The sequence below is a fragment of the Schistocerca cancellata genome, chromosome 4 (genome assembly GCF_023864275.1).
Source record: "Schistocerca cancellata isolate TAMUIC-IGC-003103 chromosome 4, iqSchCanc2.1, whole genome shotgun sequence".
NCBI lineage: Eukaryota > Metazoa > Arthropoda > Insecta > Orthoptera > Acrididae > Schistocerca > Schistocerca cancellata.
In genome coordinates this window covers 407,121,302-407,135,931 of record NC_064629.1, presented here as the reverse complement: position 1 = coordinate 407,135,931, position 14,630 = coordinate 407,121,302, and the positions used below count along the sequence as shown (strand labels likewise).

Below are 14,630 nucleotides of genomic sequence, written 5' to 3'. Positions count from 1 at the left end.
GCCATCTTGACATCACAAATTCTGCCTGTGTCCCCCCCCCCCCAACCAACCCTCTAGAAAAATACTCTGATGGCAGCAACCAAATGCTCTCCATAGAGTTACTCCTATCTATCTACCACAACAAACAACTCTGTACCACACATACATGTACCATTTACGTGCAGGTAGTACTACTGTGCCTATATCTGCAACAGACAGGCTTCAAGGTGTGGACAACATGCATGCATTGGCTGCCAGTAACCACTGGAAAACATCGTACACATACCTGATAAATGGATAACCACCACTGTGTCTAGCACCCAGTAATTGTCTGCATTCCACTCAATGGTTTGGACCTTGTGTTCTCCAGATGTCAGTTGCACCACTTCTCAAATACACACACCTGCCAGCAGCACCTATGCAGCACTCAGCACGCTATCAGAAACAGCCAAAGGATGCAAGCAGTCTTAAAAAATAACTAAAAACTTTTTTTTCTCTCTAAATAGCAAGAATTTTAGCAGTAATGAGTTGCTATTGGAATAGTTACGTCACAAATGGGCAATCATCCACCACTATACTAGTCCTTAGTTGTTTCCTTATGATATCTGCATGTAGCAAAGACCCACTATAGATTCTCATCCCTCACTGAACACAAAGGTATAAATCATATGTTTGTTCTTGTGTTCGAGGCCACTTTTACATCCATATGAATTAAGTTCTACAATTTAGCTGACGATAGACTCTAATTCTCTATCCAGCCTGTAATTTTCCAAGGACAAACTAAGTATTTTCTCGGATTTCTTTTGTTGTTGTTGTTGTGGTCTTCAGTTCAAAGACTGGTTTGATGCAACTCTCCATGCTACCCTATCCTGTGCAAGGTTCTTCATCTCCCAGTACCTACTGCAACCTACATCCTTCTGAATCTGTTTAGTGTATTCATCTCCAGATCTCCCTCCACGATTTTTACCCTCCACGGTGCGCTCCAATACTAAATTGGTGGTCCCTTGATACTTCAGAATTGTCCTACTTACCGATCCCTTTTTCTATTCAAGTTGTGCCACAAATTTCTCTTCTCCCCAATTCTATTCAATACCTCCTCATTAGTTATGTGATCTACCCATCTAATCTTCAGCATTCTTCTGCATCACCACATTTCAAAAGATTATATTCTATTCTTGTCTAAACTATTTATGGTGCACGTTTCACTTCCGTATATGGCTACACTATATACAAATACTTTCAGAAACGACTTCCTCACAATTAAATCTATTCTCGATGTTAACAAATTTCTCTTCTTCAGAAACGCTTTACTTGCCATTGCCAGTCTGCATTTTATATCCTCTCTACTTCGACCATCATCAGTTATTTTGCTCCCTAAATAGCAAAAGTCATTTACTACTTTAAGCGTCTCATTTCCTAATCTAATTCCCAGAGCATCAGCCGACTTAATTCGACTACATTCCATTATCCTCGTTTTGCCTTTGTTGATATTCATCTTATATCCTCCTTTCAAGATACTGTCCATTCCGTTCAGCTGCTCTTCCAAGTCCTTTTGCTGTCTCTGACAGAATTACAATGTCATCGGCGAACCTCAAAGTTTTAATTTCTTCTCCATGGATTTTAATTCCTACTCGTAATTTTTCCTGTGTTTCCTTTACTGCTTGCTCAATATACAGATTGAATAACATCAGGGGTAGGCTACAACCCTGTTTCACTCCCTTCTCCACCACTGCTTCCCTTTCATGCCCCTCGACTCTTATAACTGCCATTTGGTCTCTGTACAAATTGTAAATAGCTTTTCGCTCCCTGTATTTTAACCCTGCCACCTTCAGAATCTGAAGGAGAGTATTCCAGTCAACATTGTCAAAAGCTTTCTCTAAGTCTACAAATGCTAGAAACGTAGGTCTGCCTTTCCTTAATCTATTTTCTAAGATAAGACGTAGGGTCAATATTGCCTCACGTGTTCCAACGTTTCTACGGAATCCAAACTGATCTTCCCCGAGGTCAACTTCTACGAGTTTTTCTATTCGTCTGTAAGGAATTCGTGTTAGTATTTTGCAACCTTGGCTTATTAAACTGATAGTTCGGTAATTTTCACATCTGTCAACACCTGCTTTGTTTGTGATTGGAATTATTATATTCTTCTTGAGGTCTGAGGGTATTTCGCCTGTCTCATACGTCTGGCTCACCAGATGGTAGAGTTTTGTCTCCAAAGGCTATCAGTAGTTCTAATGGAATGTTGTCTACTCCCGGGGCCTGGATTCGACTTAGGTCTTTCAGTGCACTGTCAAACTGTTCACACGGTGTCATATCTCCCATTTCATCTTCTCCTACATCCTCTTCCATAATATTGTCCTCAAGAACATCGTCCTTGTATAGACCCTCTATATACTCCTTCCACCTTTCTGCTTTTCCTTCATTGCTTAAAACTGGGTTTCCATCTGAGCTCTTGATATTCATACAAGTGGTTCTCTTTTCTCCAAAGGTCTCTTTAATTTTCCTGTAGGCAGTATCTATCTTACCCCTAGTGATATACGCCTGTACATCCTTACATTTGTTCTCTAGCCATCCCTGCTTAGCAATTTTGCACTTTCTGTCGATCTCATTTTTGAGACGTTTGTATTCCTTTTTGCCTGCTTCATTTCCTCTATTTTTATATTTTCTATTTTCATCAATTACATTCAATATCTCTTCTGTTACCCAAGGATTTCTATTAGCCCTCGTCTTTTCACCTACTTGATCCTCTGCTGCCTTCACTTTTTCATCTCTCAAAGCTACCCATTCTCCTTCAACTGTATTTCTTTCCCCTATTCTTGTCAATCGTTCCGTAATGCTCTCCCTGAAACTCTCTACAACTCCCTACAACCTCTGGTTCTCTCAGTTTATCCAGGTCCCATATCCTTAAATTCCCACCTCTCTGCAGTTTCTTTAGTTTTAATCTACAGTTCATAACCAATATATTGTGGTCAGAGTCCACATCTGCCCCTGGAAAAGCCGGCCGGGGTGGCTGAGCGGTTCTAGGTGATACAGTCTGGAACCGCGCGACCACTGCGGTCGTAGGTTCGAATCCTGCCTCGGGCATGGATGTGTGTGATGTCCTTAGGTTAGTTAGGTTTAAGTAGTTCTAAGTTCTAGGGGACTGATGACCTCAGTAGTTAAGTCCCATAGTGCTCAGAGCCATTTGAATTTTTTGCCCCTCGAAATGTCTTACAATTTAAAACCTGATTCCTAAAACTCTGTCTTACCATTATATAATCGATCTGAAACCTTTCAGTATCTCCAGGCTTCTTCCATGTATACAACTTTCTTTCATGATTCTTGAACCAAGTGTTAGCTATGATTAAGTTATGCTCTGTGCAAAATTCCACCAGGCGGCTTCCTCTTTCATTTCTTACCCCCATTCCATATTCACCTACTACGTTTACTTTTCTTCCTTTTCCTACTACCGAATTCCAGTCACACATGACTATTAAATTTTGGTCTCCCTTCACTATCTGAAAAATTTATTTTATCTCATCATACAGTTCATCAATCTCTTCGTCATCTGCGGAGCTAGTTGGCATATAAACTTGTACTACTGTGGTAGGCGTGGGCCTCTTATCTATCTTGGTCAGAATAATGCGTTCACTATGCTGTTCGTAGTAGCTTCCCCACATTCCTACTTTTCATTCATTATTAAACCTACTCCTGCGTTACCCCTATTTGATTTTGTATTTATAACCCTGTATCCACGTGACCAGAAGTCCTGTTTCTCCTGCCACTGAGCTTCACTAATTCCCCCTGTATCTAACTTTAACCTATACATTTCCCTTTTTAAATTTTCTAACCTAGCTGCCCTATTAAGGGATCTGACATTCCACGCTCCAACCCGTAGAACGCCAGTTTTCTTTCTCCAGATTAACAACGTCCTCCTGAGTAGTCCCCACCCGGAGATCCGAATGGGGGACTATTTTACCTCCGCAATATTTTACCCAAAACGACGCCATCATCATTTAACCCTACAGTAAAGCTGCATGCCCTCGAGAAAAATTACGACTGTAGTTTCCCCTTGCTTTCATCCGTTCGCAGTACCAGCACAGAAAGACCGTTTTGGTTAGTGTTACAAGGCCAGGTCAGTCAATCATCCTGACTCTTGGTCCTGAAACTACTGAAAAGGCTGCTGCCCCTCTTCGGGCACCACACGTGTGTCTGGCCTCTCAACAGATACCCCTCCGTTGTGGTTGCACCTACAGTACGGCTACCTGTATGGCTGAGGTACACAAGTCTCCCCACCAACGGCAATGTGCATGGTTCATGGATCATGCATATCAAATTTAATTCCTGTAAAACACGTCTTTTATGGCGTTAACCATTAGTTCCATTCCTTCCTGCTATTCTTCTGCCAGAAAATGTTTGGAAATTTTAATTTTACCTCTTATTTCCTACGTAACATTACTGTTAAATCGTTTCACATCTGCCTAGGTGTAAGCTGACCGCTCTTCCCTCTCCATATCAGTTGTGTCATGGTGACTGACTGATCGATACCATGGGATTAATAAATATACGTTCTGCTTACGTATATAGTTGTAAACTACAATCATTGTACCACATATCCTGTAAGACAGGCCCCAAGTTGGTTCCTACAAACCATTGCCCAGTCCTTTAACGTACGTAGCTAAAATGAATTATAAAATATTTAATGGTTCCTCAACAATTTTCTGTTTGATTTGTCCTTTTTTCCATTTTCATTTCCTATGTACACCGACTGAATGATTCCTAGTGAATCTCTCTAGTTAAGGACGGTTCTCGATGATGTGGTAAAGCTTTACAATTTGGAGCGAAAAAAACTGTATCGACAACTCCAATTTGACGGTATTATTTGCCGATCATCTGGAGTGTGCTTACTTTCCAAAAAATTCTCGCAACCTACAGCTTTCCTGCGTAACAAGAGAAATTAATTTTTACCCAAAACACGCAAACACCACCCAAGAGTGACTAGTTTTATACATGCCTCTATAAATGCAATATTACAAAGTACTGCGGCATATCGTCTAGACAGCACATAGTAAATGAAATACATACTTGAAAATCGACCCGGGTTCGATTCCCGGGTCAGGGATTTTCTCTGCCTCGTGATGACTGGGTGTTGTGTGATGTCCTTAGGTTAGTTAGGTTTAAGTAGTTCTAAGTTCTAGGGGACTGATGACCATAGACGTTAAGTCCCATAGTGCTCAGAGCCATTTTTTTGAAAATCGGAATAGTTCAGTTGACGAGTTAGAAAGTAGTAATAAGCTCTATCATTTCTCCAGATGTCATTTAGAAACAAGGCTACTTGTTTTACACTTTCTGGATACCATGTTTCACGAGGTCCCAACGATTAACCACGTCTTAAAAGATACAAAAAATGGTTCAGATGACTCTGAGCACTATGGGACTTAACATCTAAGATCATCAGTCCCCTAGAACTTAGAACTACTTAAACCTAACTAACCCAAGGACATCACACACATCCATGCACGAGGCAGGATTCGAACCTGCGACCGTAGCAGTCGCGCGGTTCCGGACTGAAGCGCCTAGAACCGCTTGGCCACCGCGGCCGGCTAAAAGATACATTGCGGCTGACCCAACACTGATAAAGAGAGCGAACTCTAAATGTAGCCTAAATGTTTGAGAATGTTACAACTTAAACTCCCGCATCCTCTGTATCACTCGTGTCCGAAGTATCCTGTATGCATGTATGTAGGCTTGCAAGGATCTGACCCCAATAAGTTGACTGTTCTTCTGTGTTGTAGCCTATGCTAACGAAGAAAGTCTACAATACACCTATCAGTCTGATGTTCTTTAATGCCTACCCCCATTAACAAATGTTCCATTAAAAGAACTGCAGTCTTTTATAGAATACACATCACCTAATAAATCTGAAATGCATTTTCTTTACAACTAATAGCCCATACTCCGTCATATCATCGTAATCGGATGTGTAATACAGATTTCCACATAGTTCACAATAAAAATAAAAGTCTGTGTACGGTGTCATTGATCTCCTGTACATCCAGAGGTTATGCCGCAAATTCCGATTACTCCCTCTGTATACGAGCGCAAGGGCTGTCCGGGGAGAAGAATGAGAGTGTGCATCATGGCAGTGGCACACCCCCTTGGGGCGGTCAGTATGGTGGTCAGCGTTTCACCATGAGAGGCGACACTGGCGCCAACAGTAGCAGATTGCATACTGGACACATTGGCTAGGAAGAGAGGGGAGGTGGACGCATGCAAATTTCTTGCTACACAGTCCGAAGGGCCGTTCAAAACCGTAATGGTTTATGAATGAGTGGCGGGCTCACTGTAAATTGGTTTCGCGTCGGCTAGGCTACTGCAGCTGCGACACTCTGAAAAAAAGAAGGGTCTAAAAATCCTACATCGCATTTGGTGTTTGGCAGCACTGTATCTTATGAGCGATGGAGCTGATAAAAACAAACAGATTTTTTAGTCATTGAGGTAATACTTGGAAAGGAACTTAGGAAAGGTTCACATACGGTAGGGATTGGAAACAGCCGCGAAGATGTTGCTCAACGGCGCCTGCGTTCACCGGAGCGTCACACTTCGGGCGGACGTAACTAAGAATTATCTCAGGAATATATGATCTTGGTGTGACCCAGAGAATTGTTCTGGCCAAGATGGAGAGTGTCATAAGCTTGTGTTCAACCCCGGTGGAAGTCCAGACGTAGCTGGCCGGGGGGAAAAGAAGGAAAGCGAGCAGAGCGAGGGCTCATAAGGGGAGTCGCATATGGCGCTCCACTCTGCCGCCGGTGTCAACAGCGAAGGCTGGACACACACGAGACCGGTCTGCATCTGCGTCGTTCCAGATCGCCATCTCTCGATCGAGCGTACAGCAGATGGGGCCTGAGCATCTCGCTACCCTCAGTCAAAATCGGGAGAAAACGAGGGAGAAGTATTCAATGCAGGGCGAGTCCGGCAGTAGCACCAGCAGTTGCTGCCCTCACAGCAAGGCTGGCCACGTTCCGGAGCCGCCGCTGCAGCTTCGTCATGATCGGGCATTAGGAGTCCAATGACTAAAGAAAATACATCGCGTATCTATGTGTTTTGTATCCGACCTTGCCAGCATTAAGCTGATAAGAACAGATTTTTATTTTCAGAGATAATTCTTAGTTACAGTTTTACGAAGTACAATTTTAAGAAAGAATATCCATGACTCTATACAATGCGAGTTTTACAATTTTATTAAGTTTAGATAAAATTAAGAAAAAACGGTTCTAACCGTACTTAAGTATTGTATTGCTATTCTATTTCGTGGGTTAAGCCCACTACTTAAATATTGAGAGGCCGCGTTAGGCGCGGTTACTTAAGTATGTCATCCTTAAGAATATTCCCGCGGTAGGCGCGGCCTTACTTATGTCAGACTAGGGGTAAGTTGGACCTAATTTAGGAGCTATTTTATTTTTATTCCATTCATCTCCATGCCCTGACAGCACACTGCACATGCACGGCTGCCAGCGGCTGGTGTGCCACACACGCAGGCGGGTCACACACAGCCGGACTTCTCCCCTCTGTCTGCCTTGCGGCGGACGTCACTGGGGTGTCGTGGCAGGAGGGCGTTGCTTCCCACGCTGGCTGTAGACTGCCGGGCAGTAGGCACACGTTTGGCGCCGCCTAGCACCGCGCCAACCGAGGTGGGGGCCATATTCGGCGGACACCACGGAGGGAGGGGCACCAGGCAGCACCGCACGCACCGCTACTGACTCGGCACTGCTGCAGTGCGGCGCGAAGATGATGTAGCGCCGCAGGTCCCGCGTCGTGGAGGAGAATCTCGACACCGACGTCACGAAGGCACCGACCTCGAAGTTCTCCGACGACTGCAGTCTCGAGGGTCTCGCAGCCTGACGTCAGAGCATGCCACAGTCTAGGGGGACACATACTGGCGGTAGCCAGTGATGTGTTCCACGTAAATGTCGCGGGACCACTTGATGGTGTCAGACACCATCAGCCGCCACATCAGTTGGCAGTAGCGGCTAGCGATGCCTAGGTGCCGAAGCACTGCATCGTTCTGGCGGTCCCACGCCCCCAGACTGGCAACAACCAGGGCGTCGACAGTGACGGAGTAGCCGCGAGCGGCTAATCCGCGCGCAACGTCGGCGTACTTTATCCTCTTCAGTTGCCGAGCGTTGTCGAGCGCAATCCGCCTATTCTCGAAGGGGATTGTCACATCGACGATGGTCACAGTCTTCGCGGCCTCGTCAGTTATTACGAGGTCCGGACGCAGCCCACTGCTGTCCCCTATGACGGTTTGGTTGATCCTGATGTCAGGAACAGCAGTTTTTCCTCTTCTTGGCCGCCCAGCGACTGCTGTCGCGAGGCGGTTGAGGACCGCGTTGTGGCGATACTGCAGGGCTGCTGAGTGCACCATACACGCGTTGATCACGTGTGGGAGCGTCTCATTGTTGTGGCCACAGCGTCGGCAGGCTTTGTTGTTGTTTGCCCGCCCATCAAAGCGGCGACAACCGTTCAGAGGCACGACTCCGAGCCTGGCGCGATGAATAAAGCGCCAGTCTGCGAAGCGAGTGTATTTGCCTCCCGCTATGAGGCCTTGCCAGCATTAAGCTGATAAGAACAGATACTACACTTTGATCTTAGCCAAAAGGCCGAGAAGCGATTACTACACTTTGATCGTAGCCAAAAGCCTTAGTATTTGCTAACTCAACAGAAGGATCTCTAATCCAATGGAAACTATACAGAATATCGTATATTCTCATTTGCATCTGGATATTAAAAAAATACAAAAATAGCAGCAGTGTCTTACATTATGAACACATCCATAAGTTGGTAAACGTATTCAGGCACCTTGTCTACTACAACATGCATTTAATGCTGACCTATAACATATCCATAGGTTTTCTTATATTTCCTCTAAGTGGCTTCCAGCGCTTCCATGATAAATTTTTTCTGGTATGGCTTTGATGTTACAATATGGCCCACATGTAAAGGAATAGGCGATTTCGTCTTGACACCATTTCTCTAGAATGTCCTATCTGTCCACTATTAAAATACATACATATATGTGGTTTCATCTCTCTCGTGTATCTACCTAGTGGTCACATACAACACCTGTCACAAATTCCGATCACTCCCTCTGCATAGTGCTTTTCTTCTCTAGGTCCTTGCGTGGCGTCAGTGATCTTCCATACATCCATTGCTTATGCCACAAATTCCGATTACTCCCTCTGTATAACTTAAAAATATCCTGTATTCCCATTTATGTATCAAAATTTTTTACAAACATTTAACATTTTACACATATTTTCCGTATCGTATCATATTCTGCACATAGAAAAAAGGGGACGTGACTGATGTATTGCAGAAGATTTTTCTTAACATAGACTTCAACTCAGGTGAAACAGACGTTTTAAAAGTTGGGAAAAGATATTTAATTGTAAACTATGTGGAAATCTGTGTTACACATACGATTCCATTGATACGATGTGGTAAAGGCTATTTTTCGTAAGAAAACTGCATTTAAAAATCTCTATGAAGTTTATATGCCAAAGAAGACTTAGTTTTTTGGGAACAATTGTTAATGGTGGTACGCAGTAACAAATTGCAGGCTGATTAATGTATTGTAGACTGTATTTGTTAACACAGAGAAAAAACTGCATGTGCAGTCGAATTCGAGAATATTCGTTGTTTGTACTGTAATTTTTCCTCCTATCTATCTACGTAATTCTGTAGCTCTCAATTCGTTCGAGCAATCAATCATTCATGATAGGAAACACAGTCATAGCTCAGTCACTCAAAATGATTCTGAAATTTTACTTGTTAGAATGAAATCAAGCGATGATTCTTCTTCTCTGCAGGCTCGTGCTTTGCTGCAGTCTGCTAATCTGTACAAATAAAATGCCTCGTAATTTTGGGAGCGTTGTATAATCAGTCGGGAAACCTCAGATCAAGCGGATATTTGGCTTTGATGAAGTTTAACCTTCCGAAGAAGTACTGGAGCTCTTGGATTATTAAATGCAGGTTCGTATCCAGTCTTTCGGAAGTCCCTTCTGATTAACAACTACGCAATATATCGATAAATATCATTAATTCTCAAATTTAAAATACACACCATTTACTTGAAGGAGCCATCTATATATATTTCCTTTTAATCGTACAGTTCGTATCAGTTATCTTCTGTGATAAATCTCAATAATCAGATTACAGTTCTTCCAAACCAAGCACAGGCTAGTCGGCACGAAGACAATCTCGGAAGCCTTTTTTTCTTTTTTTTTCTAACAACCACCAGAGAGAGTACTACAAAGAATACTTATGCGCTCATGGCATAGCTATTGTATGAAACTATTTTGCGCATGGATTCTGCGAGTATGAAGATAGAAAATTCATAAACGTCATTCAAGGGTAGAATTGTATCAGAATAATTCATCGAATATAAAGAGATATTACAATTGCCCCTCGCAGCGAGCAGAGTTAATGATAATACACTTTGCGAGCTAACAGGAAAAATTTGCTGGGTTGTTTATTCAAAAGAGGAATATTTTGAATTAATAGAATTTTACTATAGAGAGTATGGGTATCATGTTAAGACAGTAAGTTACGAGAATACCTAAGCTGTAGCTTTTACATGTACCGGGGTATACCCGCATCCCGAGTACATAACCAGGGAAGATGTAGATTGGTGTAATTACGAAAAAGGTCTACCCATTTGGGAACTGGCCTTCACAGGGAAACCCTGGAAAACCCGGAAGAATAGACCCCAGATCAGGTATTAAAGAAGATAGGAAAGCCTAAATTCAGTAATTTTGAAATATATAGAAGCTCCATAGATTAGATCAAAGGAAAAGTGCCTCATAGCCAAAAAAAATTTTACAATATTGCTCAAAAAATTTTTCAAAATTCTTCTTTCGACGATGTAGCAGGCGATCTCGTTGTGAAGTCGATGGAACAGGAACACTGGGTACAGACACCGGGTAGGCGACGTACAGCGTTTGGTAAAGGCGGCACGGAGGACAGGCGATGGCTTATGGTACAGGATAGAAGCTGGTAATGTGCCGTAGAAACAGGAAGATGATCTCAGGAACAGATGGTCAGGGACGTGAACATGAAACAGGTTTAAAGTAGAATAAGAAAAGGTTCTGACTGAATAAATCCCTGGAAGAGAGTGGATTAAGGCAACGAAGTCCATATTTCATCGTTGAACTCAAAATCGGAGTGGATTCTTGTATTCTTCCATCTGTACTAGACTGGAACATCCATCAGTCCTGACAATCGCAAATTTTTTTGTAGTCCTCAATACCAAAGTTGTTTTGCATTACAACTGCTGATTGTCCAAAACATTGCCAAATAGACTGTGGGCATTTAAATTTTGTTGTAGCTCATATCGAATGTATTCCTCTCAAAAAATTTTAAATCTAATCTTCGTTTTGTTATAGTGCAGGTGGAAGTAGAGCATTGAATCTGTCCGAGGTTTGCTTTCAATTACGAAATTATGGATAAAATTTAAGTTTACACCTGATGAAAAATTTTAAACATAGGCATATGACACTGAATCCACAAAAGAAATAATCTGAAAAATTTTCATTATTCTTATAATTAATTGATTTATAGATCCACTTGCAAATAAATGTCATTAATGATGACTTATGTTCATTTAACAAATCATCCACTCGCAGAATCTTCTTCATCCTCTCATGAACATTTATGGAAATATGTTTCAACAATTATGTCCATAATATGAAACACACCAACTGCTATTCTTAAAATGTTAATTAAAATTCTTAAATTAATTCTCCTGGTAAAGAAGGCATCATGAAAAATCTAAAAATTATAATAATTTTCTCTTGCGCAACCAGAGAGTTTCTTCAATTGTTTGCAACAGTGACATTATCGACTGTTGCTTCATTTCTCAGTTCATTTGTTATCTTGCGCGAACAGCGCACATCATACACACAGCGTATTTACCTACATATCCCACACTGTTCAAGTTTCACACGCAATTGGCCATAAGTGCCGTGTCTTGAGGAAATGTAGATGCACTTTCATTGTATATCACTGTGGCTTCTGCTCATAGTCCACACTTACAAACACTAGTAATTAACAAAATCTTCTACCTATCTTAAAATTTTGTGCTAAACTATCACAGGAGTAATCTCACTGTCTCTTAACCTATCACAGGAGTAATCGCACTGTCTCTTAACCTATCACAGGAGTAATCTCACTGTCTCTTAACCTATCACAGGAGTAATCTCACTGTCTCTTAACCTATCACAGGAGCAATCTCACTGTCTCTTAATCTATCACAGGAGTAATCTCACTGTCTCTTAACCTGTCACAGGAGCAATCTCACTGTCTCTTAACCTATCACAGGAGCAATCTCACTGTCTCTTAACCTATCACAGGAGTAATCTCACTGTCTCTTAACCTATCACAGGAGCAATCTCAGTGTCTCTTAACCTATCACAGGAGTAATCTCACTGTCTCTTAACCTCTAGACAACATAAAATTCTTGATATTTATATACACATTCGACTCATAGTCAAATTCCACTCTAAATTCTTCTCCATATTTGGTATCTTAATATCATTATGCGGGAATAATCCCTTTATTCTTTTCGATTCGGGATATGCCAACAAGTATGATCCAGGATTTGGTATATTTACAATAACATATGGTCCGGTATAAATAAGATTCCATTTCTTTATGTTCTTCATCAGTTTCGAGGAATGGATGTGTCGCCTCAATAAAACCTTTTCTCCAAGATGAAACGTCTGAATCCGGTGAATCCGTTTATCATATGTCAATTTCCGTTGTATTGCCTTTTTAGTTAAATTGACAAGTGCGAGTCGAATCTTTTCCTCCCATTTTAAATTCTGGTCTTCATACTTTTCTTCCGTTGCCTCCACGTTTTGGAACGACTAAGAGCGGAGAACAATATGGACTAGTTGATGGCTCAATCAAGTTCCATTCTAACATTCTATTTATCTCCCTTTGAACAGATTGTTTTAAACGCCAGGGGATCGGATAGTGCATGTAACATTAAGTCTGATGTGGCTTCACTTGTAGGTGACAAATATACCCTTTAATAATTCCTGGTTTCTCATCAAAAATCTCTTCATATGCCTCTAACAAATAATGAAGCTGCTGCCTTTATTATCCGGTAAGCTGATTTGATTCACTAGCTTTTATCATTGTTGTTTGGTTAAAGTCCTCCTGTTGTATCAAATCCTTTGAAAGCTCCTTCCAACAACCGTTTGTAGTGTCAATTAATTGAATTATGGCACCGCGACAATATTTCTCATGCACCGTTTCCTTTCTATTTAAATCCAGTGCTATCTCTTCTCCATTTAATCTAAATTTAACTATTCCTTCCAAAAAATCAATCTGACAATCGTACTCCTTCATACTCCCAATACCAAGAATACAGTCCACTAATAACTTCTCCACTACAAGGAACGTGCATTTTATTGCTACATTTCCCATTTTCATCTCTAATTGTGTTTGTATTTTGACATTGGGAGAGCGTGCTCCAACAGCTCCGATGATTTTGCAGTTCTGTACTGGCAAAATTGGTACCTTCTTCTTCCTAATAATTCTCCTAAAAAGAGCGCCTGAGATGACATTGGCGGAAGCGGCGGTGTCTAATATCACATTCGTTGGAACTTCCTCTATTTCAACAAATACTTCCGATACCGGAACACTCGATCTGTCATTATGACACGTTATTAAATCCTTTGTTAACTCTTCAGTCAACAGCTCACCATCATTATATCTTAACAATTGTAATTTTACTGTTTCGCCCCTAACAGATCCCCTGACCGCTCCTCCGGGGCACGATGCGGTCATGTTTAGTTTGACTGATTGTTGGTCCGATTGGTATTTGTCTCTTCAGCTACTTCAGTGATTATCGGTTGTTGTGGTGAATTCCGTCCATGTTGTCTTGCTTGATTCGTGTAATTATTGTTGTTGTTCTGCTGGTGTTGGTAGAACTGTCCTGTGTTGCCATACATTGGATTATATCGATTAAAATTCCTATTGTTCCTAAAATAGCCCCTCGCTGCACCATTACTAAAGTTTCCATTATGGTAACAGTTATTGTTTGCATTTTGTCCATTTCTAAGTCTCCTCGGAGAGTGTAGTTGTTTATGATTATTGTTACTGCTACCATTACTGCCATTCCCATTCGAGTTGCAGCTCGGATTCGCTTCTATTACTCTACTTTGATATGAAATTTCTCTTGCCCTTTTATTGTCCTCCTCAATTATATCAATATGATCAAGCGTAGTCATAAATGAGTCTATATCCTTATCATTTATATATAACAGCTGATTCCTTATACTGGTGGGTAGTCTGGACTTGAGTATTCTAATTATATCCGGCAAAGGAATCGGTACATCCCAATACAAAGATTTATTAATGTATTTCTCAAAATATCTCTTTAGAGATCCTCTAGAAATTGATAAAGGCTCAGGATATAATACTTCCTGCCTAAGTCTTTCTTGTATTCCAGCAGACCAGTATTTTGCTAGAAAAGCCTGCTCAAATTCTTTGTAACATTTACTAGAAGATGTTTGTTCGGATGCCCACAGCGCTCCTGATCCTTGTATGTATCCAGATACAAAACTAATCTTTTGCCATTCTGTCCAAGATCGTGGAAATAGACCTCT

At 41.5% G+C, this 14,630-nt stretch overlaps 1 pseudogene; it reads right to left on the bottom strand.

The window, feature by feature from the left end:
* Nucleotides 1–8,529: 8,529 nt before the first annotated feature.
* LOC126186530 (U2 spliceosomal RNA) lies at nucleotides 8,530–8,627 on the bottom strand (annotated as a pseudogene).
* Between the last annotated feature and the right edge of the window lie 6,003 nt (nucleotides 8,628–14,630).